Here is a 22913-nt window from a genome sequence, read left to right as displayed (position 1 = left end):
AATGAGATAAGAATCTAATCTAACGAGAATCTAATCCAGTAGATGTAAGTGCTTAATTGCACATATTCATATCAAATTGATTTACAAATCTCTTGGCTTTACTTTAAAATCTCTTAGACTTTAAGTACTCTTATCACAAAAAAAAGAAAAGAAAAAGGGTAACTTTATGAGATGCTGGGTATGTTAATTTGCTTGACTATAGTAATCACTATGTATATGTATATTATGATCAATATATTAAAACATTATGTTGTACACTTTAAACATATACAATAAGAACGGTCTTTTAAGACAACTCTTCTCAAACTTTGACACGCATATGAATGACCTGGGAATCTTGTTTAAATCCAGATTCAGTAGATCTGGGGTGTGCCCTGACATTCTATATTCCTAACAATCTCCCATGGGATGACAATGCCGCTCATCTGTGGAGGACTGCACTTTAAGTAACAAGGTTTCAAGGCACCTATGTTCTGCATCTTAAGGCTTTATATAGCAAAAGCTCTTATTTGCAGAATGCCTACTATACATGCATTATAGACTAAAAGGTTTGATTTATGTAATTTAATCCTCAAAATAATCCTATAGAGCATGTTTGATTATTTTTTAAAATAAGAAAAGTTTGTATTTCAGAGAGGCTAATTACTTTGTCCAAAGTCACACAGGAAGTCAGTGCCAGGAATTTGGACCCAGGTTTTTCTGACTCCAAAGCCAGAGGACTATTCTCTATGCATTATATACAACATCTAGTACACAGCGTTTTGAGACACAGATGAGAAAAAGTTTCTACCATTCAGAATCAACAGTACAATGGCAGAAATCAGACTATACGTAAAGAGATAAATTACGGTTTTTAACAGTATTGTGCAACTATCAAAGAAGTATAGACTGCTGAGTTAATTAAATAGTAATAGGATAGGAAAGGATAAAATTAATCAATATATTTCTGTACAATTACTTTGGATTAACTCTCATTAATCTACCTCTTGATGGAAGAAGTGGACAACTGTGGGCACTCTAACAACTGCCACATGTAGATAATAGTGAGGAGGCAGTTGGAACTTTTCTGTGAGTTGGGGCTGGGGAAGAGAGAGGGATTTCTAAAGTCCCTTCAACATCTCCACTTAAAAGATTATGTAATTCAAATTTTGAACTTGACATTTAAAAATAATTTATATAAATTACCTGCTCGTGGTTTAAAATATATATAATGGTACAGAGTTATAAAGGAAGAAGGCTTCTCCCCTAACTCCCTTATTCCCACTTTCCAAAGGAAAGCATTGTTTTCCATTTTATGTGTATCTTTTCTGGAAGAACTAAGTTTCTCTTACAGATTTTTACAATTTTCAATGTGAGCTTTGTTGAGCACAAGTTACCTTAAAGAAGTGTTCCATATAGGCCAGGCTCAGTGACTCACGCCTGTCATCCCAGCACTTTGCGAGGCCGAGGTGGGTGGATCACCTGAGGTCAGGAGTTCAAGACCAGCCTGGCCAACATGGTGAAACCCTACCTTACTAAAAATACAAAAATTAGCCGGGCATGGTGGTGTGCGCCTATAGTCCCAGTACTCGAGAAGCTGAGACAGGAGAATTGCTTTTGAACCTGGGAGGTGGAGGTTGCAGTGAGCCAAGATCACACCACAGTACTGCGGCCTGGGCAACAAAGTGAGAATCCGTCTCAAAACAAAAAAAAGAAATGTTCCATATAGAATTATTGAATTGTTGTACCTTTTTAACATTGAGATCTAGACTTGATCACTACTTGATTCAATTCAGAAAATACTTATTGAGCATTTATTAAGAGCCAGGTATTAGGCATTTTACACGTAAAAACCACTAAGGTTCGATTTCTACCTCCAAAAGGCTCATAGTTCAGTGACTTCTCTGATCAGGAAAAAAAATGACTGTGGTGTTGCAGACAGGAAATTACTATTTAATACTGGCAGTGCCTTCTTCCTGTTTCACTAGAAGAGAAAAAGTCGGAATTTGAGGATATATTCTATTCGGGCAAGTTTCACTTCTCCAGTGATTCCCATAAACCCTTTTCAAGTCTGCACTCCAAGGTAATCCATTTGAACCTCTCCTTGGATCTATTTGCCTTCTTGCAATTCATAAGGACATGATATTTTTGTATCTACAAAGCTTTTATCCGAATTACAAGATGATCAAGTCAGAAAAACTGGTTCTTGCTGGTCCTCTGACATAGGTGCCTCTGAACATTTAAGGTAAAGAGTCAGCTGCCTATGCAGAATTCAGTGATTTACCCAACTCAAATTCATAAAGTGCCCCCCACAAAACTGTGAAATTGGAGTAGCCCGGACGAGAGACCTTCCACACAAGAATAGTGCCTTGTCAAACAATTAACTACTGTGTCTTTATACTTTCAAAACTTTAAGTTTTGAAGTCATTTCTGCAGCAAAATCTCACATTAAAAGATAGCTGCCCAGGGGAAGTTTTAAGGCATATACTGCAATCTTCTGTGGGTTGAATTTAGTTGAATAATGCCTTTGTTAGCAACTAACGAGCCTGTCATCAAGAATGAGGAAGTTGGGAAGAGAATGGTGCAATGTTTCCCAAATTATCTCATTTTAAGAATCACCTGATGTGCTTATGAAATATGCAGATTTTCTAGGCCCTTCCCCTAGAGATTTGGTTCATTAGATTTGGACCTGGGACTGCCACATTTAACAACTGCCTCAGAAGATTCTTATGATTAGACTACCCTACAGCAATAGTTTTTAACTTTGGATGTACATTAGTATCATCTGGGGAGGTTTTTTTCCACTTTTTTTTTTTTTTTTTTTTTAGAGGCAGGGTTTCACTCTGTCACCCAAGCTGGAGTGCGGTGGTGCAATCATAGCTCACTGAAGCCTCAACTTCCTGGGCTTAAGCGATTATCCTGCCTCAAACCCTCTAGTAGCTGGGAGTACAGGTGCGCCACCTGGTGAGTTTCTAAAAGTACATAAATATTAATACCCAGGTTGCAAACACAAATACTCTAATTTATCCGGGATGGTGCCAAGCATTGTTCATTTTTTAAAGTTCCCTAGGTGATTCTAGTGTTGAGACATTCTAGTGTTCAGAAATAATGATCTAGAGTAGCAGTTATAAAACTTTTTGGTGTCAGGATTCCTTTACACACTTGAAAATTGTGGAGAGTGGTGCATGCCTTCAGTCCCAGTTACTTGGGAGGCTGAGGCAGGAGGATTGCTTAAGCCCAGGAGGAGTTCAAGGCTGCAGTGAGCTACAACTACAACTGCAAATAGTCACTGCACTCAACAAGCAAGACCCCGTCTATAAAGAAACAAAACAAGCAAACAAAATTATGGAGAATTTCAAAGAGCTCTCATGTGGGTTATATTGATATTATCCATAAACAAAATTAAAACTAAGAAATTTTGAAACATTTATTGGCCCATTTAATAATTATAATAATAGTCCCATTATGTGGTAATATAAATAACATACTTTTGATTTAAAAATTATTTTTTAAAGAATTCATGAGAAGAATAGCATCCTTTTCTGTTTCTACAAACCTCTTTAACACCTGGCTTATAGAAGACAACTAGTTTCTGCATTTAATCTATTGGGATAAGTTGTTTTGATTGAAGAATTCAACCTGAAGTATATGAAGAAAATCTGGCCCTTCAGAAATATGCTGCTGAAAAAGGAAAGAGTATGTTAATAAGCTTTTCAGATAACTGTGGATATTCCTCTTGGACACAACACCAAAACTTGATTTCTTAAAGGTTGCTTGTAATGTGGAACAGAAAGTCTATTATGAACTTCTTATACTTCATTATATTAAAATCCATTGATCTATCTTATACTTTTAATGTATCGTTTACTCATGAAAGATTTTACATCATACATTGGTCATTTGAAAAAATATCAGTTCCCTGAGTTATGCAGCCCTTCCAAATGCTGGCACATTTCCTACTGTATAATATCAAAACATCACATTTGTTAATATCACAACCGGTCTCATCAGAAGAGTCGGTAGGTACTGAGATGTCAAAATCCCAATAGTGGAATAAGTTTTCCAAAACTGTAATATTCATTTGAACACTTGAGTTTCATTGTTGGCCATAGATACTGTCAGTTGTTTTCCTTAAAGTGACAAACAGACTTCATTCATTTTCAAGCAAATGTTTGCCAAATCTCCAAGTCTGAAAAACCATAGTTTGCCAGTTGCTCTTTGGAGTAAAAAGAGTGTTTCACGAGAAAAGCCACTAGTTAAGCCATCAACCCAATCACTCAAATGCTTTTCCTGGAGGCATCTATTCTACTTCAATGTGCAGCAGAAGTGCTCTATGCATGCTTCATATTTCATTGCAGGGAATTTTTTTTAAGTGTACTTGAGTCAAGATTTAATAAAATTAATAATTCTCGCTGTTTCATCAAGGACATTCTTAAATGAGAGTGGCTTTTAATTTTTTTTAATTTTATTTATTTTATTTTATTTTATTTTTTTGAGATGGAGTCCCACTCTGTCGCCCAGGCTGGAGTGCAGTGGCGCAATCTCCACTCACTGCAACCTCCGCCTCCTGGGTTCAAGTGATCCTCCTACTGAGAGAGGCTTTTTAAAATTGTGAGTGTGTGGGGATGAGAAATACAATGACTACTAGTACAGTTTAGCACCACTGCCTTGATATATGCTAAGGAGTCAGAATTTTGTTTTTTGCTTTTGCATCACCAGTGCAATCGTTAATACAGTGAAAAAGGAAAACAGCATCTTCGTATTGTTATGAGAATGTTTTGATATGGACTCCCCTGAAATGCCTTGGGAAGCACACTTGGAGAACTGCTGACCTAAAAGAGCACAAAGCAGTAGGGTAGGGGAGGTGGGCGGGGCAAGTTTAGCATGTATTTACCTATTTATTGCTGAGATTAGAACATTCACATTACTTGGGTTATTTATTTATTGTCTTAATACTCAGTAACATCCATAAACTAGATGTTACTATTCCTATTTTACAAATAAATAAATTGAAGCTCAGAAAGGCTAAATAATTTTCTAAGATCAAGCAAGGATCAGGATTTAGATCAATATATTCCTGATTCTAAGCTTACTCTGTCGCCACTACACCAAGTTGTTTTCCTTCTATTGAACCGTTGAGGGTGTAAATAATAGATACTAAGGCATATCAAGCATTTATTATGCACTAAAAACAGTTCTCAGAACTTTAAATGTATTAACTTATTTAATCCTCCTAACAGGCGAATACCCGTATACACCCTATTTTATTTTATTTTATTTTATTTTATTTTATTTTTTGGCATAAGAAAATTTATTACTACAGTGTTTTCACCATTAAAATTTATGATCTTGGTCTTTCCTTCTTGCCTTTGTATAGGGCCAGAGGAGACACATTGGCTACTTTGACAACCTTAAAGCGGACTCCAGAAATATCACCAACAGCATGACCTTTGCGACCAAATCCAGCAACCAGAACTTCATCGTTTTCCTCAATAAAGTTCAAGCAGGCCGGGCGCGGTGGCTCAAGCCTGTAATCCCAGCACTTTGGGAGGCCGAGACGGGCGGATCACGAGGTCAGGAGATCGAGACCATCCTGGCTAACACGGTGAAACCCCGTCTCTACTAAAATATACAAAAAATTAGCCGGGCGAGATGGCGGGCGCCTGTAGTCCCAGCTACTCGGGAGGCTGAGGCGAGAGAATGGCGTAAACCCGGGAGGCGGAGCTTGCAGTGAGCTGAGATCCGGCCACTGCACTCCAGCCGGGCGACAGAGCGAGACTCCGTCTCAAAAAAAAAAAAAAAAAAAAAAGTTCAAGCAACCGTCATTGGGTACAAAGGCTGTGATTTTCTTGCCATTCTTGATCAGCTGGACTCTGACACACTTCCTAATGGCAGAATTTGGCTGTTTGGCTTCAACTCCTACTTTTTCCAGGACGATTCCTTTTGCATGAGAAGCACCTCCAAAAGGGTTGGCCTTCAGGGCTGTGCCCAAATGAGCTTTCTTGTACTGTTTATCATGCCACTTCTGGTCTCGTCGGTGACTGCGGAGCTTCCTAGCAGTAAGAAGTCCACGACACTTGCCCATCCTGTCGGCGCCACCGGCCTGAGCGAAAGAGACACCCTATTTTAGAACACAGGGAAACAGAGACCCAGAGAACTTCTCAAGGACACAGCTAGTAACTATCGTGCTAAGATTTTAGCCCAAGAGGACTGGCTTCAAAACCATTTTACTAAAACATCTCCTGGCCAGCACGGTGGCTCATGCCTGTAATCCCAGCACTTTGGGAGGCTGAGGCGAGTGGATCACCTGAGGTCGGGGGTTGGAGACCAGCCTGACCAACATGGAGAAACCCCGTCTCTACTAAAAGTACAAAATTAGCCCGGCATGGTGGCACATGCCTGTAATCCCAGCTACTCAGGAGGCTGAGGCAGGAGAATCACTCGAACCCAGGAGGCAAAGGTTGCAGTGAGCCAAGATCGCGCCATTGCACTCCAGCCTGGGCAACAAGAATGAAACTCCATCTCAAAAAACAAAACGGGCCGGGCGCAGTGGCTCATGCCTGTAATCCCATCACTTTGGGAGGCCGAGACGGGCGGATCACGAGGTCAGGAGATCGAGACCATCCTGGCTAACACGGTGAAACCCCGTCTCTACTAAAAATACAAAAAACTAGCCGGGCGAGGTGGCGGGCGCCTGTAGTCCCAGCTACTGGGGAGGCTGAGGCAGGAGAATGGCGTGAACCCGGGAGGCGGAGCTTGCAGTGAGCCGAGATCGCACCACGGCACTCCAGCCTGGGCGACAGAGCGAGACACCGTCTCAAAAACAACAACAACAACAAAAACACAACATCTCCTAAAAATAGTAATGAAAAACTCAGAATAAAAACATTATAATTAAGATACTTGTAATTATTACTTGAATAAAGGAACTATTTCAATGCTTGAAACAAATACTTTTGCCCGTTTGCATCTAAAATGTCATGTGATCAAAAGATCTTGGTTTATTTGTTTCGTTTCCTCGAGGAGAGACAAAATCATGTGTGGAAAAACCTTAAGTGTGTGGAAATTTCAGCAAGAAGTTAATTCACAGAAATCACTAAGAATAGATTCCTAAAAGGGGTATAGTTCAGTTTACATTTTCAGATTTTGAGATCAGGATGTCGTGGTCAAGTCTGCAGATGGGAAAGGAATGTGGTCTATATCACACTGAGCATATGACAGACCATCAAAGAACACACCTGCTCCTGGAGAAGACCAGGGCACTGGAAAAATCACGGGTCTGACAATAAAACCATTTCCTTTGCCATTTGCCATCACAATAATTAGTCGTCTTGGGGTATATTTCCTTTTTCTAAAAATAATCGTGTGGTATTGTTACTCAATCTGCTAAAATGGGTTTATATGATAACTTCCAAGACAAGAGCTCCTTTTCCTAAATGGAACTCCATTTCTTCAGCCAATGCAAGACTCCTTATCCAGAAAGAAAGGTTATTCGTGTTTACTTATGAAAAAGCACACAAAGGCAAACAACTTTGTCCTTCATGTGTGATTAAAAATTGCCTCCCTCTGGATCATGCTGGGGTTGGGAAATAGAAGTTCTTCCCTCATCACCTCCCTGTCCCCTACTGTACACCCTGCTGTGGACTCTGACTCTGTTTCCCTGCTACATCTACATTTTTTCTCAGTCTTACTTCCTGAGTCCTGATGGCTCCTTTTTGGCTTTCCCAGGTAAAAGTAAGGTGAAGGGGCTCTGCAAAAAGGGAAGGGGCTTTGGGGACAGGAAAATCCTCCCTCAGCGGGCAACAGCATCTACCAGCAAGAAAAAAAAAAAAAAGAGAAGTGAAAATCCTGTTTTGTAACTAAGGGCTCCAAGCGTTTTAACTGCTGCTGCTTCTCCTCTCTCTCTCTCTTTCCACTTACCCTCTTCCGCCCACCCTAAGGTTTCAGTCTCTGCTCATTCCATCTAAGAACTCCCCAGTGATATAAGTGAAAAAGAAAGGGCCAATGAACCTGTCCTCTCCACAGGAACCCTCATTTCCCCACGCTCATCCACTCCCTCATGCCTACTCCAGCCCTTCCGCCCCAAACCTAATATGGGCTTCTCCCTGCTCAGGCCTTCCCATCATCTATTTGAGTCTCTGTTTCCTAACTCTCGGACTCCAGTCTCTGCTCAGATGGACTCCACTGGAAGCTTGGAACTAAAGGATGTACTCTCCCAGTTAAAGCTGCCTCAAGGGGTCAGGAATCTCCGAAAACATTTCCCCTACGAGTATTGCTACACTTACGGGTTCTCATCCATAGTTTTCTTAGCATAGACTCCACTTCCAGTCTGCTTAAATTAGTTTTTTTGGTACCTTAGAAACCTCACTACATTTTTATCCACTCACTCATTCGACAGATATTTTTTCTGAAGACAGAGACTCTCCTAAGGACTATTTTAGGCATTGTACAAAACAAAACCTCTACTTTCATGAAGAAGACCAATCCTAGATCCAAGTCGAAGACTGTCACTGGAAGTAAGCAGAAATTCCCACCCCAATTCAAGAATTATTACACAAAGGATAACCTAAGCCCCTCGGAAGGTTAGCAGAAGACCATTCCCTTAGAAAGCAGAAAGTGGCTGTTAATTCTCCAAGATTTGCCACCTCTAGGCAAAGAACAGAGAAGGATTTGTGAAAAGTCAGTGCTTTTCCAACACAGCACTGTGAGAGGAAAGATATTGAATGAGGATTCTGGACTCCCTAGGAGAGTCTCAAGGGAGGGAAGTTTGAGTCCTTCCTGGCCTCTGTATCAACTATGATGAAGAAGACACTTCAAGCAAGGCCAGAGAAAACAGGCCCAAGACTGGCCTTGAGAGTCCCCTCACATCAGGGCAGCCCTGCTGCTGAGAGAAGAACTGCAAGAGGCAGGAGAACCAAGTAGGACAGAAACTCAGATAGGCTACAATGAAGTATTGTGAAGCATAAACTGGGGATGGCAGCTAGGCAGAAATTTCCCCTGTCCACACATACAGAGTAGAACAAAACCAGGGATTCTTTAGGGTTTCAATAGTTCTTGCTCATTCTCCATAAATTTCTCTTTCCCTTCCTATCTCTAGTGGCTGATCTCAGCCACTAGATATAATCTATTATATATTATAATATAATAATTATACATAATATATTTATAGTTCTAAATACATTATCTCTGGGAAGGTATGCAAAAAGAGAGTAAATATTTCAAAAATAAAGTTATAGTGCGAGAGAAAAGCTGTTTTCTACTCAATATTATAAAAAGATTACTAAGAAAAATGTTCGTCTTTATAAGGGTAGCCACCAAAATTTAACAGCAGTTATCTTCAAAAGATGATATTTGGGAAAAATTTTTCTCCCTCTCTATTTTTGCTTATTTGAGATTTCTACTTTTATAATAAATATGTGTTATTTATATATCTAAAATAAAGTAGAAAATAAGATGATTGGAAAATTGCCATATATAAAAGACAAAATTATATGAATTCAAGGAATAAGAAAAAAGCAAGGGAAAGTGGAAATCAGACTTGTCACAGAAATATACCGTACACAATTCCATACATACCTTCCTAATAGCTGCCCAGTTGAAAGTTACAATTATTTTCTATTATTTATTCACGAAATATACTGAGTGCCATATTTTTTACTATAAATACACACCCACAAGGCACATCTTTGTGTCTATCAAGATATCCTCATACACTCAAGAGACCTAAGAGCCCTCTCCTCAGGATATTCTTAGTCCAGAATCATCTAGGACATACACCCCTTCCCAAGAGTAGCTAGTTGACCCACTGCCCAGACTGGGTCAAGTCCTGATTTCAGGAACTCTGCCTCTTCTCTTTGAATGTGCCATTAAAGCACCTTAACCTATGAGTCAAGAATTTCAGCAGATCCCCTTCTTAGTTTTCTGAAGTAATTTGTCACTCCCAGAAGTAGGAAAACACTTGTCATTTTTACATGCCCCCAGCTGTGGCACTGCCATTTGCTCCCTGCTTGCTGTCTTGTCTGCCACATCATTCCTTATCTATTTAATCACTTAGTCATCTACATCGCCAATACAATTTGACCATACCTTCTGTGTTAGTGCCTGGGAAATAACTCCTACCATCAAGCAACTGTCTGTGTTTGATTTCCCAGTCAGAGACTGCCAGGATTGGCTAAGAAATAGTTCCAAGTCAGAATATCATTAATTTTTTAGTAGGAAAATTATTTAAAAAGCACTACTAAAATAGTATGATAGTTATACAATAGTTATTTATAGACAAAAAAATAAATAACTAGATGTTAATTTAGGAGCCTGGGGGGATGCTAGAGGCCTCTGCAATGCAGAAGAGCCTTGAGGAAGATTTGACAGGTGAATGAACATTGAAGCTGAGTCATAAAGAATGAAGAAGCAATCTTCAAATAGAAATTGGTGAAAGAAGATTCCAGGAAGAGACATCAGCATGGGGAAAGTTAAGGAGATGTGAAAGTTGATGCACATTTAGGGAATAGCCAATAATTCACCATACTTAGAGCACAGAGACTTAGAGGTGGGGTGTAAGACAGGAGGCACAGGTAATAGAAGGAGAAAGCAGGGTAGGGACCCCCACAGGGATGGACCTAGCACGCCTTATAGAGCTGTGATCCCAGGTTTCACCTGAACTGGGATTCAGGCTTACATGATATACTGGTGAGTAAGGTCAGGAGAACTCTATTTGTATCAGGATGGCTTCAGGCAATGAAGAAAACAGCCTGTCTGTCCTGGATATCAATTCCCTGCTCCCAGAATGACCTGCCTTGAGACTATGTCCTGTAGGCAGAAGCTGAAGAGCTGGTTTTAAAAGGAAATATTGGCTGGGCGCAGTGGCTCAAGCCTGTGATCCCAGCACCGTGGGAGGCCAAGGTGGATGGATCACTTGAGGCCAGGAGTTCGAGACCAGCCTGGCCAACATGGTGAAACCCTGTCTCTACTAAAAATACAAAAATTAGGCTGGGCGTAGTGGCTCATGCCTGTAATCCCAGCACTTTGGGAGGCAGAGGCAGGTGGATCACCTGAGATCGGGAATTCGAGACCAGTCTGACCAACATGGAGAAACCCTGTCTCTACTAAAAATACAAAAATTAGCCGGGCGTGGTGGTGCATGCCTATAATCCCAGTTGCTTGGGAGGCTGAGGCAGGAGAATCGCTTGAACATGGGAGGCAGAGGTTGCGGTGAGCCGAGATCGTGCCATTGCACTCCAGCCTGGGCAACAAGAGTGAAACTCCATCTCATAAAAAGAAAAAATACAAAAATATAAAAATTATCCAGGTGTGGTGGCATGCACCTGTAGTCCCAGCTACTCTGGAGGCTGAGGCAGGAGAATCGTTTGAACCCGGGAGGCAGAGGTTGCAGTGAGCCAAGATCATGCCACTGCACTCTAGCCTGGGCAACAGTGAGACTCTGTCTCAAAAAAAAAAAAAAAAAAAAAAAAGGAAATGTCACTGAGACACAAACAGGGGCCTGGGTCAATGCCTAGGAGGTAAGGAACACCAGGGGAGCAAGGATGGACATTCTCATCACTTCTGCATATAAAAAGCACCTGGCTTTGATAGGCATCTCAAGAACTCTAGGGAATGAGGTGATATATTGATACCCTGAGGATTTTCAGCATTAAGAGCCTAAGAAGAGGCCGGGTGCGGTGACTCACGCCTGTAATCCCAGTACTTTGGGAGGCCAAGGCAGGCAGATCACAAGGTCAGAAGTTCAAGACCCGCCTGGCCAACATAGTGGAACGCTGTCTCTACTAAAAATGAAAAAATTAGCCGGGCATGGTGGCAGGCACCTGTAATCCCAGCTACTCAGGACGCTGAGGCACGAGAATCACTTGAACCCAGGAGGCGGAGGTTGCAGTGAGCAAAGATCGTGCCACTGCACTCCAGCCTGGGCAACAAGAGCAAAACTCCATCTCAAAACAAAACAAAACAATTTGCTAGGAGAAGTTACTCAACTTCACTGTGATCAGAGAAATGCAAATGGAAACTACAGAGAGATTCCATTTTCCCCTTATACTAATGGTCAAAGATATCTACAAAAAATTGTAATTTCACAAACCCTCTGACTATGGAGTTTTGCTCTTAGTTATTATACAGATATTTTCATAGGTGTGTGAAATTATGTATGTATAAGGACACTCATTACAGCATTTTTTATTATAGCAAGAGATTAGAAATTACCCAAGTGTTTCTCAATAAGGAATTGGATAAATAATGGCTCATCTATATAATGGAGTATAATGCAGCTATTTAAAAGAATGAGATGGCTGTATGTGTACTGATATAAAACATTCCCCAAGATATATTAAGTGAAAAAAAGGAGTTATATAATGTACATGCAGTATGCCCCCCCCTTCTCTCTCTCTCGTGTGTGTGTGTGTGTTTGCATATATGTGCGTGTGTCTTTTTCTATTTTTTTTTTTATTTTGTGTATGTCTTTTAAATGCTAGAACATCTCTGGAAGAAGTCACATGAAATCGACGATGTTGTTTACTTTCCAGAGAGAGAAACTGGGTGCCTAGGGAGCTTTTTGCCATTTTGTACTATGTATTTGTATTACGTATTCCCCAAAAAAATTAATTTTAAAAAATTCTTGCAGGCTTGTTCCCAATACCTCTTTTCAGTAGATGGTCTTTAACCTTTTCCCCATGGCCTGAGAAACAAGAGTCACAATTATACCTAAGATTAAGCAAGCTGAAACCTAACTTTGCCCTGCAAAAAAGATTCCTGCTTAGGAGATATTACAGTAATTATGAACATGTAAAGACAAGAAAAACACACAGATAGACTCGGGAAAGATGCCAAAGAGTGACATATCCCAGAGAATAAGAGATTTAGTATGATGAGTGTATAATCACTGTGGCATAATGAGAAAGACTGTTAGTGAGGAATGATAAAAACATTTATATGGCAGAAACCAATGGGGCTAACAGAATAGATAAATATGGTATCTGTTAGGTGAGTTTGGAGTGTAGATAGAATTAATCAAGACTTATAAGAAGTTTAGGCCAGGCATGGTGGTTTACTCCTGTAATCCCAGCACTTTGGGAAGCAAAGGCTGGAGGATTGCTTGAGCCAAGGAGTTCAAGTCCAGAATGGGCAGCATGGGGAAACCCCATCTCTACAAAAAATACAAAAATTAGCCAGGCATGGTGGCACACACCTGTAGTCCCAGCTACTCAGGAGGCTGAGGTGGGAGGATCGCTTGAGCTAGGGAGGCAGAGGTTGCAGTGAGCTGAGATTGAGCCACTGCACTCCAGCCTGGGTGACAGAGCGAGACCCTGTCTCAAAAAAAAAAAAAAAAGTTTAGGGCTGCCACAAGGACCAATTGAGGCAACACTCCAAAATATTGATAATTGTGTACATGGAATACATCAAAAAAGAGAAAAGTTTTTTGCTTTGTTTTATTACTTAAGGGGTTTCTTCATAACAAAGATAAGCGATGGAATAGTCACTTATGCTACCATTGGGTCAAGAACAAGAGATGCTCTAGTAAGAGTGTCCAATCTTTCGGCTTCCCTGGGCCACATTGGAAGAAGAAGAAGGATTGTCTTGGGCCACATATAAAATACACTAACACCAACAATAGCTGATGAGCTTAAAAAAGAAAATTGCGAAAAAAAAATCTCATAGTGTTTTAAGAAAGTTTATGAATTTGCAGTGGACTGCATTCAAAGCTGTCCTTGGCCACATGCAGCCTGAGGGCAGCGGGTTGGACAAGCTTTCTCTTTAGCTGGTAAACTTCTGATGCTAAGATTCAGCTACAGAGGTAAAGGTAGAAAAAGTGTGCCTCCTTGTATGCAGCTTCTACAGATCCCAAAATCCCCATAAAACTCTGATAGTGGGCTGCCAGGCATGCAAACCTAGTAAAGCAATTATCCATTTAACTTGACGCAATAACCAGACAAATATCCCAGTCATGAATGGAATTTTGCAGGCATACGTTTCAAGTTCTGTTCGAAGCACTTGACTTGAAAATTGAGTCATATTTCTTTACAAGCTGCAAAGTCTGTTCTTTTTAGCTGTTGAGTAAGTTGTTAAGCACGACAGTTGATATATAACTCATTCTGGATATCAAGAAGTATAGTCTTTTATATTTTTTAAAGTGCTTTTTTTGCCTTTGTTTTCCAAACACAGCTGTTTTGTCCTCAAAATAGTTCTGTGATAAAGGCAGAGTATTATTACCTAATTATTTGTACCTAATTTTAGACGTATAAAATCACTTGTCTGAAAGTTACACTGTTGGCTCATAGCTGGTTTCTGCAACATTTATTTATAGTATTTAAGCAGGCGGTCTTTGAAGTAGAAGAGAATATATGAACTAAAATAAACCGAAAACTGAATTAGTTGATGGATTAGTCAGGATTCTTCAGAAAAACAGAATGTGTGTATACACACGCACACAGAAAGACAGAAGGAGAAAGACAGAGATGGTAAGATTTATTTTAAGGAATTGCCTCATATGATTGCGGGGGCTGAAAAGACCCAAACCCACAGATCAGACTGGAAATTCCAGCAAGAAGTTGATGTCCTGAGTCTGAAGGCAATCTGGAAGCATTATTCCTTCTTCTTCAGTGGACTTCCAGTCTTTTCTCTTAAGGCCTTCAACTAATTGGACGAGGCCCACCCACATTATGGAAGGTAATCTGTTTATTCAAATCTACTGATTTAAATATCAATCACATCTAAAAAAATAACCTCACAGCAACATCTAGATTGGCATTTGACCAACAACTGGGCATGACAGCCTGGCCAAGTTGACACCTATATATATAAAAATACCCCTAACAGTTGGGATTTGGAATGGCTACGTTGGACTCACATCTTACAGTCAGGAGTGGCTTATAAACAAGATAGTTCTCAAGTAAGTAGTGAAAGGCAGCAGCCCAGGACTGGTGTAGTAACCCTCCAATCATTAAGAAACAGGCCCATTCCAGTTTGTTGCTCTGCTATCCTCCCTCCACACATAGTTTCTGCCTCATGTCCGAATATGACTTCTTAGCCTCAACTATCCAATCTCATTCAAATTTTCTGGAAAAGCATCTACCTCACTTTGAAGACACTTCCTGGAAGTTTCACATGTCTTATACACATTGTCTAGAATTTAGTTACATAGCCACAATTTGTTACAAAAGTGGCTGAGAAATGTTGTCTTTATTTTGGTGGTCATTTCTTCAGCTAAAATTCAGGGAATCTGTGCTTGAAAATTCAAGGAAGAAACAAGAATGGATAAATATAGAGAATAGGTCTACCATGTAGAGATTGTTCCATTGCACATCGGAAGGGCTGCCATTTATAGCCCAGTATATATCATAAATTATTCAGATTTACTCATATGTGAATGTAATTTAGCGATGGTCATATCAAAGTAGACCTAGTCTATGCATGGTTGAGAGGACTACACAAATCAAGGAGGCAGCAATCACACCACAATCTATGCTAGGGATCTTTCTGAATTCCTAATTTGCTTAGTGTGGAAGGGAGTGATGACTCCATGAAAGTAGACTTACTGTATATACAGTTGGGTGCATTACCCAGCTGAAGGCAGACCATTCATATTACACCCTATTCCATAGATGTTTCTGGGTTTCTTAACATGCTCAATATGGAGTCAGTGATGATCTCATAAAAACAGATTTAGTCCATGTATAGGTGGGTACACTCCACAATTTAAGGATTCTATTTATATCACAGTCTATGCCATGAGTCTCTCTGGATTTCTCATATGCTCAATGTGAAAGTTATTGTTGGCCACAGGAAATTAGATTGTGTCATGTACTTTGGGTGCACTGTGTAAAAGGAAAATAAAATCTTGGAAACCCAATTCACTCTGCCAAAGGAAAAAATTAAGCTAAAACTTGAGTCACGCAGGAAACTGCCTTTCCTTTTGTTTCAAAGCAAATAGCTACACATACAAGGTTAAATGTCTCCACAGGTAACTACTCCAAGTTCAGCTTATCTTATGTAAAGCGCCAATTTACTAAGCGTTAGACAAATACATAATTGACTATTCCCCTACCTGCTCCTGTTCTTTTGCAATATGTAAATTCAGTAATGTGACCATGCCCTCCCTCTTTCCCCTCCAGCCTGCTTTTCCCCTTTAAATATTGAAGCCCTCAAAATCAGAAATTTTCTATCTTTTTTTAAAAAGAAACCCTACACTCCACTGAAAACATTCCCAACGGTTTTAATCTGAGGCAAAAACAGCAACTTGTGAAGCATTTGTCATGTGTTGGGCACAGTACTACACTCTTTATATGTTTTATTTCATTTACTCGCTTCCACGACCCTATGAGTTAGATACTAATCTTATCCCATTTTAATTGTTATTTATTTATTTGGAGACAGAGTCTTGCTCTGTCGCCCAGGCTGGAGTGCAGTGGCACAGTCTCGGCTCACTGAAGCTTCCGCCTCCTGGGCTCAAATGATTTTCCTGCCTCAGCCTCCCCAGTAGCTGGGATTACAGGCATGCACCAACACGCCAGGCTTATTTTTGTATTTTTAGTAGAGAAAGGGTTTCACGCTGTTGGCCAGGCTGATTTCGAACTCCTGACCTCAGGTGATCCGCCTGCCTCAGCCTCCCAAAATGCTGGGATTAGAGGCATGAGCCATGGCGCCCAGCCTTTATCCTATTTTTAAAAATGAGAAAACTGGCCGGGTGCGATGGCTCATGCCTGTAATCCCAGCACTTTGGTAGGCCTAGGAGGGCGGATCGCCTGAGGTCAGGAGTTCGAGACCAGCCTAACCAACATGGTGAAACTCCGTCTCTACTAAGAATATGAAAATTAGCGGGACATGGTGGCAGGCGCCTATAATCCCAGCTACTTGGAAGGCTGGGGCAGGAGAATCACTTGAACCCTGGAGGCAGAGGTTGCAGTGAGCCGAGATTGCGCCACTGCACTCCAGCCTGGGCGACACAGAGAGACTCCTTCTCAAAAAAAAAAAAAGAGAGAAAACCAGGCCACGCACGGTGGCTCACACCTATAATCCCAGCACTTTGGGAGGCTGAAGCGGGAGGATTGCTTGAGTCCAGGAGTTTGAGACCAGCCTGGGCAACATAGCAAGACCTCATCTATACAAAAAAATAAAATTACCCGGGCGTGGTGGTGCATGCCTGTAGTCTCAGCTGCTCAGGAGGCTGAGTGGGAGGATTGCCTGAGCCCAGGAGGTAGAGGCTGCAGTGAGCCATGATAGCACCACTGCACTCCAGCCTGGGTGATAGAGTGAGACCCTGTCTCCCCCCACCAAAAAAAAGGAAACTGAGGCACAGTCCTGCAGCTGGTAATTAATAAAACCAATATTTAAATTCAGTTCAATCTGAAACCAGAATTTAAGGTATGCTATCTTATTAATACCTCTTTAAATTACATTGACATTCTACTAATGGTCTTTTGAGCAGAGATTTAGCTGCTCCATAGATAATTAAATTTTGGAAAAATTGGAAAGTGTTTTGAAGGAAAATGTAAGTCGGATTTCAGACTGACATGGGAAACTGTTATGTGTATGAAGTGGTGCATTAATTAATGTACACCAGTAGCTGAGATTTTATTTTATTTTATTTTATTCAAAGGAGATGAAATCTTAAATTAGGAGATGAAATTTAAGATTTAAAAAATCATGATTGTAAGGCTGGGTGCGGTGGCTCACGCTTGTAATCCCAGCACTTTGGGAGGCTGAGGTGGGCGGATCACCTGAGGTCAAAAGTTCGAGACCAGCCTGACCAACAGGGTGAAACCCCGTCTCTACTAAAAGTACAAAAATTAGCTGGGCATGGTGGCAGGCACCTGGAGGACTTATATTACTTGACTTCAGTAGTGACCCCTTATCCATGGTTTTGCTTTCTGTGGTTTTAGTTACCTGCAGTCAACCATGGCCCAAAAATATTAAATGGAAGATTTCAGAAATAAAGAATAAAGAATTAATAAGTTTTAAATTGCACATCATTATGAGTAGCATGACAAAACCTTGTGCCTTCCTGCCAGGGATGTGAATCATTTCTTTTTTCAGTGTATCCATGCTGTATACACTACCCACCTATTAGTCATTTAGTGTTCATCTCAGTTATCAGATTGACTGTCATGGTATGGCAGTACTTGTGTTCAAGTAACCTTTATTTTACTTAATAATGGCCCTAAAGTACAAGAGTAGTGATGCCAGCAATTCAGATATGCCAAAGAAGAAGGATGTATACAGTACAAGAAGATATTCTGAATATACATGTATCAAAATATCACATTGTATCCCACAAATACAATTATTGTGTGTCAATTAAAAATAAAATAAAACTTTTAAAAAGGGATATTTTGAGAGAGAACACATTCACACAGCTATTACAGTGTATTGTTATAATCATTCTACTGTATTAGTATTGTTATTAATCTCTTATTGTGCCTAATTTATAAATTAAACATTATCATAGTTTTATATGCATAGGAAAAAACATAGTATAGATGAGGTTTGGTACCATCCATGGTTTCAGGCATCCACTGGGGGTCTTGGAACATATACACTGAGGATAAGAGCAAGCTACTCTATAAAGTTGCAGTTGGTGTTGGTGTAAGGATTGAAAAATAGGTCAGTTGATCAGAATAGGGAATCCATAAGTAGATCCATATCAATATAGTCAATTGGCTTTTCACAAAGGTACAAATGGCAATTCAGCAGAGAAAAGCTAGTCTATTCAACAAGTGCTGGAACAGTTGGATATTCAACCATATTTGAAAAAGCAAACTTAAATTCACGCTTTGCAGTATATACAAAATTCACTAAAAATATATCAGAGACCCAAAGGTAAAGCCTATAACTGTACAACTTCTAGAAAAAAACAAGAGGAAATCTTTGTTACATTGGGTTTGGTAGTGATTTCTCAGATACAACATCAAAACCACGATACGATACATATAATAAAAGAAATGAAAATCGGACTTCGACCAAATTAAGAGCTTTCACTCCTCAAAAAAATACTAAGAGAATAAAAAGACAAACCACAGATTGGGATAATATGTATACAAATTGTATATCTGTTAAAGAACTAATATCCAGAATATATAAAGGAAACAACTCAATTAAAAATGGGCGAAAATTTTGAATAGACACCTCACCAAAGAAGATACATGGATGTCAAATAAACACATTAACAGATGATCTGACATCATTAGTAAAGGGAAATGCAAATTAAAATCACAATGAGCAACTGCTACACACCTATTAGAATGTCTAAAATTAAAATGACTGATCATACCAAGTGTTGGTGAGAATGTGGAACAACTGAAACTCTTATGCATTTCTGGTAGAAATGTAAAATGGTACAACCACTTCAGAAAACAATTGTGCAGTTTATTAAGTAGTTAAACATATACCTAAGTATTTGCTCAACGAAAGAGAAATCAAAGCATATATGCACAAGATTTGTATACAAATGTTCATAGCAGCTTTACTTGTCAGTAGCCAAAAACCGGAAACTTTGCAAATATCCATCAACAAGTGAATGAATAAAAATTATGTAAGCCAGGCATAGTGGTGTGGTGCCTGTAATCCCAGCTACTCAGGAGGCTGAGGTGGGAGGATAGCTTGAGCCCAGGAGTTTGAGACCAGTCTGAGCAACACAAAGAGACCCCCATCTCAAAAAATAAATTGTAATGTATCATGCAATGGAATATTACTAAACCATAAAAAAGATTGGGACTTCTTGTTCCAAAATGATGATATAGAAGCAAACTCACTTCATTCTCCTCCCCACAGAAAACCAAAAACAAATATACATTGCCAGGATTATCACCAGAAACATCCTAGATCTTATATATGAAGATGAGACTATTTCCGGGGCAACAGAGAAGTAAAAAATTCTAAGCTGATGGTAAGAGAATCAAACCTCAACATCCACAGTGCCCTTGCCCCATTCTGCCTGGCACCAAGTGCATAGAAAATTTTCCCCCAACTCACTGTTTCTACACTGGAAAAAGTAAGATTGAGGTGCACAATCAACTTCCCCACCATCTTGGGTTCCGGGCAGGATGTTTCTGCCTTAACCCACCAGAAGCATCGCGAGTGCCTAAAGGGAAAAATAATCCTGAGAACAGGCAGTGACAAAGGCGGGAGGCAGAACTACCATCCCCAGACCTGAAAACTCATAAGCAGGAGATGCCAAATCAGAGTGGCTGCTCAGCATCACCATGCTGTAGGAGGTTCATCCTACAGATCCCCTGGGCATGAACCACTAGACAGCCTTCCCAAAATGCTGGGCTATCCCCTTTAGGACCTCCCCGATTTGGGTTGGGCAGTGCTCTGATTGTTTACTAGAGCAAAGGTGAACCTGAGCTTAAAGCACCACCTAGAGCTAAAAGGAGGCAGTGACCTAGCAGTAAACAACCTCTAAGCAAATATATCTAACTTAAAAAAAAAAAAAGTCAGACAGAGAAGACTGGAATAAATAACTCATCCTTCAATGCCAAGACATACACTGGAAACAACAGCAAACAGGGAACCATGACCTCTCCAAATGGACAAAGCAAGGAACCAGTGACTGACCCTAACAAGATGATGGTATGTGACCTCTCTGACCAAGAATTCAAAATAGTAGCTTCAAAGAAACTCGGGTGACCTCTAAGATAACAGAGAAAAGCAATTCAGAAACTTATCAGGGAAATTTAACAAGGAGATTGAAACTATTTAAAATAAAAACAGGCCGGGCGCGGTGGCTCAAGACTGTAATCCCAGCACTTTGGGAGGCCGAGACGGGCGGATCACGAGGTCAGGAGATCGAGACCATCCTGGCTAACATGGTGAAACCCCGTCTCTACTAAAAAATACAAAAAACTAGCCGGGCGAGGTGGCGGACGCCTGTAGTCCCAGCTACTCGGGAGGCTGAGGCAGGAGAATGGCGTAAACCCGGGAGGCGGAGCTTGCAGTGAGCCAAGATCCGGCCACTGCACTCCAGCCCGGGCGACAGAGCGAGACTCCGTCTCAAAATAAATAAATAAATAAATAAAAAATAAAAACAAATCTCGGAACTGAGAAATACATTTGCTGAACTGAAAAAGGAATGGATTAGCAGTGCATACTGTTTTACGCGTCCATGTGAAGAGACCCCCAAATAGGCTTTGTGTGAGCAACAAGGCTGTTTATTTCGCCTGGGTGAAGGCGGACTGAGTCCGAAAAAGGAGTCAGCAAAGGGTGGTGGGATTATCATTAGTTCTTATAGGTTTTGGGATAGGCGGTGGAGTTAAGAGCAATGTTTTGGGGGCAGGGGGCGGATCTCACAAAGTACATTCTCAAGGGTGGGGAGAATTACAAAGAACCTTCTTAAGGGTGGGGAAGATTATAAAGAACCTTCTTAAGGGTGGGGGACATTACAAAGTACATTGATCAGTTAAGGTGGGGCAGAAACAAATCACAATGGTGGAATGTCATCGGTTAAGCTATTTTCACTTCTGTGGATCTTCGGTTCCTTCAGGCCATCTGGATGTATATTTGCAGGTTACTGGGGATATGATGGCTTAGCTTGGGCTCAGGGGCCAGACACATACCACATGGATGGACCTCAAAATAATTTTTTTGTGTGATAAAGGTCAAACAAAAACGAGTACATGCTATATGATTCCATTTCCATAAAACTCTAGAATATGCTTACTAATCAATAGCAGCAGAAAACAGATCAGTGGTTGCCTTGGAATGGAAGACGCAGGAGAGGATTACAAACACTCATAAATAATGAACAGAATGAGGGACATGGTCAAATAGCAGCTGCCTTGTGGGTTAAAAGAAGTAAAAATAACTTCAATCGAGTAAAAAGTTAGTACAGAAAGGGGAAGCAATTTTATAAATAAATGCTGTTTATTCTCAATTTCATAAATTATTTCTAAATGTATTTTGTTAGTAGCCTGTCTTATTTTTTGAAGTTTGAGATTGTTTCATTTAAATTTTAAAAACAGGGAAATACACACACAGCACATCTCAATGAGGAAGGAGATTGCAATCATTGTGACCGGACATTACCAGATACTGTGTCATGCCTTGTAATGTAAATTATGGCTGAGAGAAGGCAAAACGCTTTTTTTTTTTTTTTTTTTTGAGACAAAGTCTCAAAAAGGTTGGAGTGAAATGGCACGATCTTGGCTCACTGCAACCTCCGCCTCCCGGGTTCAAGAGAGTCTCCTGTCTCAGCCTCCCAAGTAGTTGGGATTACGGGTGCACGCATCCATGCCCAGATAATTTTTGTATTTTTAGTAAAGACACAGTTTCACCATGTTGGCCAGGCTGGTCTCAAACTCCTGACCTCATGATCCACCCGCCTCAGCCTCCCAAAGTGCTGGGATTATAGGCATGAGCCACCTTGCTCCGCCCAAAATGCTCTTTTAACGTAATTCAGGCAGGGTTCTAGCTCCCAATAAATAAAAGGAAATAAAAGGAACAATGGATTTTTCTTATATAACTGGGTCTTTTGCCTTTTGTAGAGGAAGCTTTCAAAGAAAATTAATTTCTGTGAAGGCAGGATGTGTTTGCTCTCAAATTCTCTAGAAGATCAACTAGAGCCCCTCTTCTTTATGCCCCCCTTCCCTATGATGCTCTTTCCATAATACAGACTGCAAGGCTCTGAAACTATCTGCCTTGGAGCAGTGGTGACTGAAAGGAGGAGAAAAAAACATTGAAATTAGGGGTACTTGAAGCTACAAAATCTCCAAAGCTCCAGAAAAGACTGATGAGTACTGTGACTTAGTTATCTGTAATGGGGGATTTGGCAAATACTTAGGGCAGGGTCTTGTCTCCTTTCCCAGTGATATAGTTTGGATGTTTATCCTGGCCCAAATCTCTTGTTGAAATGTAATCCTCAGTGTAGGAGGTGGGGCCTAGTGAGAGGTGTTTGGATCCTAGGGCAGATCCCTCAAGAATTGCTTGGGCCATCCCGT

General features: G+C 40.4%; 1 protein-coding gene and 1 long non-coding RNA gene across 3 annotated transcripts in view; one reads left to right on the top strand and one right to left on the bottom strand.

Moving 5' to 3' along the window:
- CUNHXorf21 (chromosome unknown CXorf21 homolog) overlaps positions 1 to 22913 on the bottom strand; it is a 62999-nt gene that overhangs the window by 33052 nt on the left and 7034 nt on the right. The window lies entirely within an intron of this gene.
- On the top strand, positions 5268 to 6092 carry LOC117078448. The gene is made up of 2 exons (XR_004434994.1): positions 5268 to 5476; positions 5790 to 6092. It is a non-coding gene; the product is annotated as an uncharacterized LOC117078448 (long non-coding RNA).

This window comes from Trachypithecus francoisi, unplaced genomic scaffold (assembly GCF_009764315.1).
Source record: "Trachypithecus francoisi isolate TF-2019V2 unplaced genomic scaffold, Tfra_2.0 Lachesis_group6, whole genome shotgun sequence".
Classification (NCBI taxonomy): Eukaryota; Metazoa; Chordata; class Mammalia; order Primates; family Cercopithecidae; genus Trachypithecus; species Trachypithecus francoisi.
This window is presented reverse-complemented; position numbering and strand designations above follow the sequence as displayed.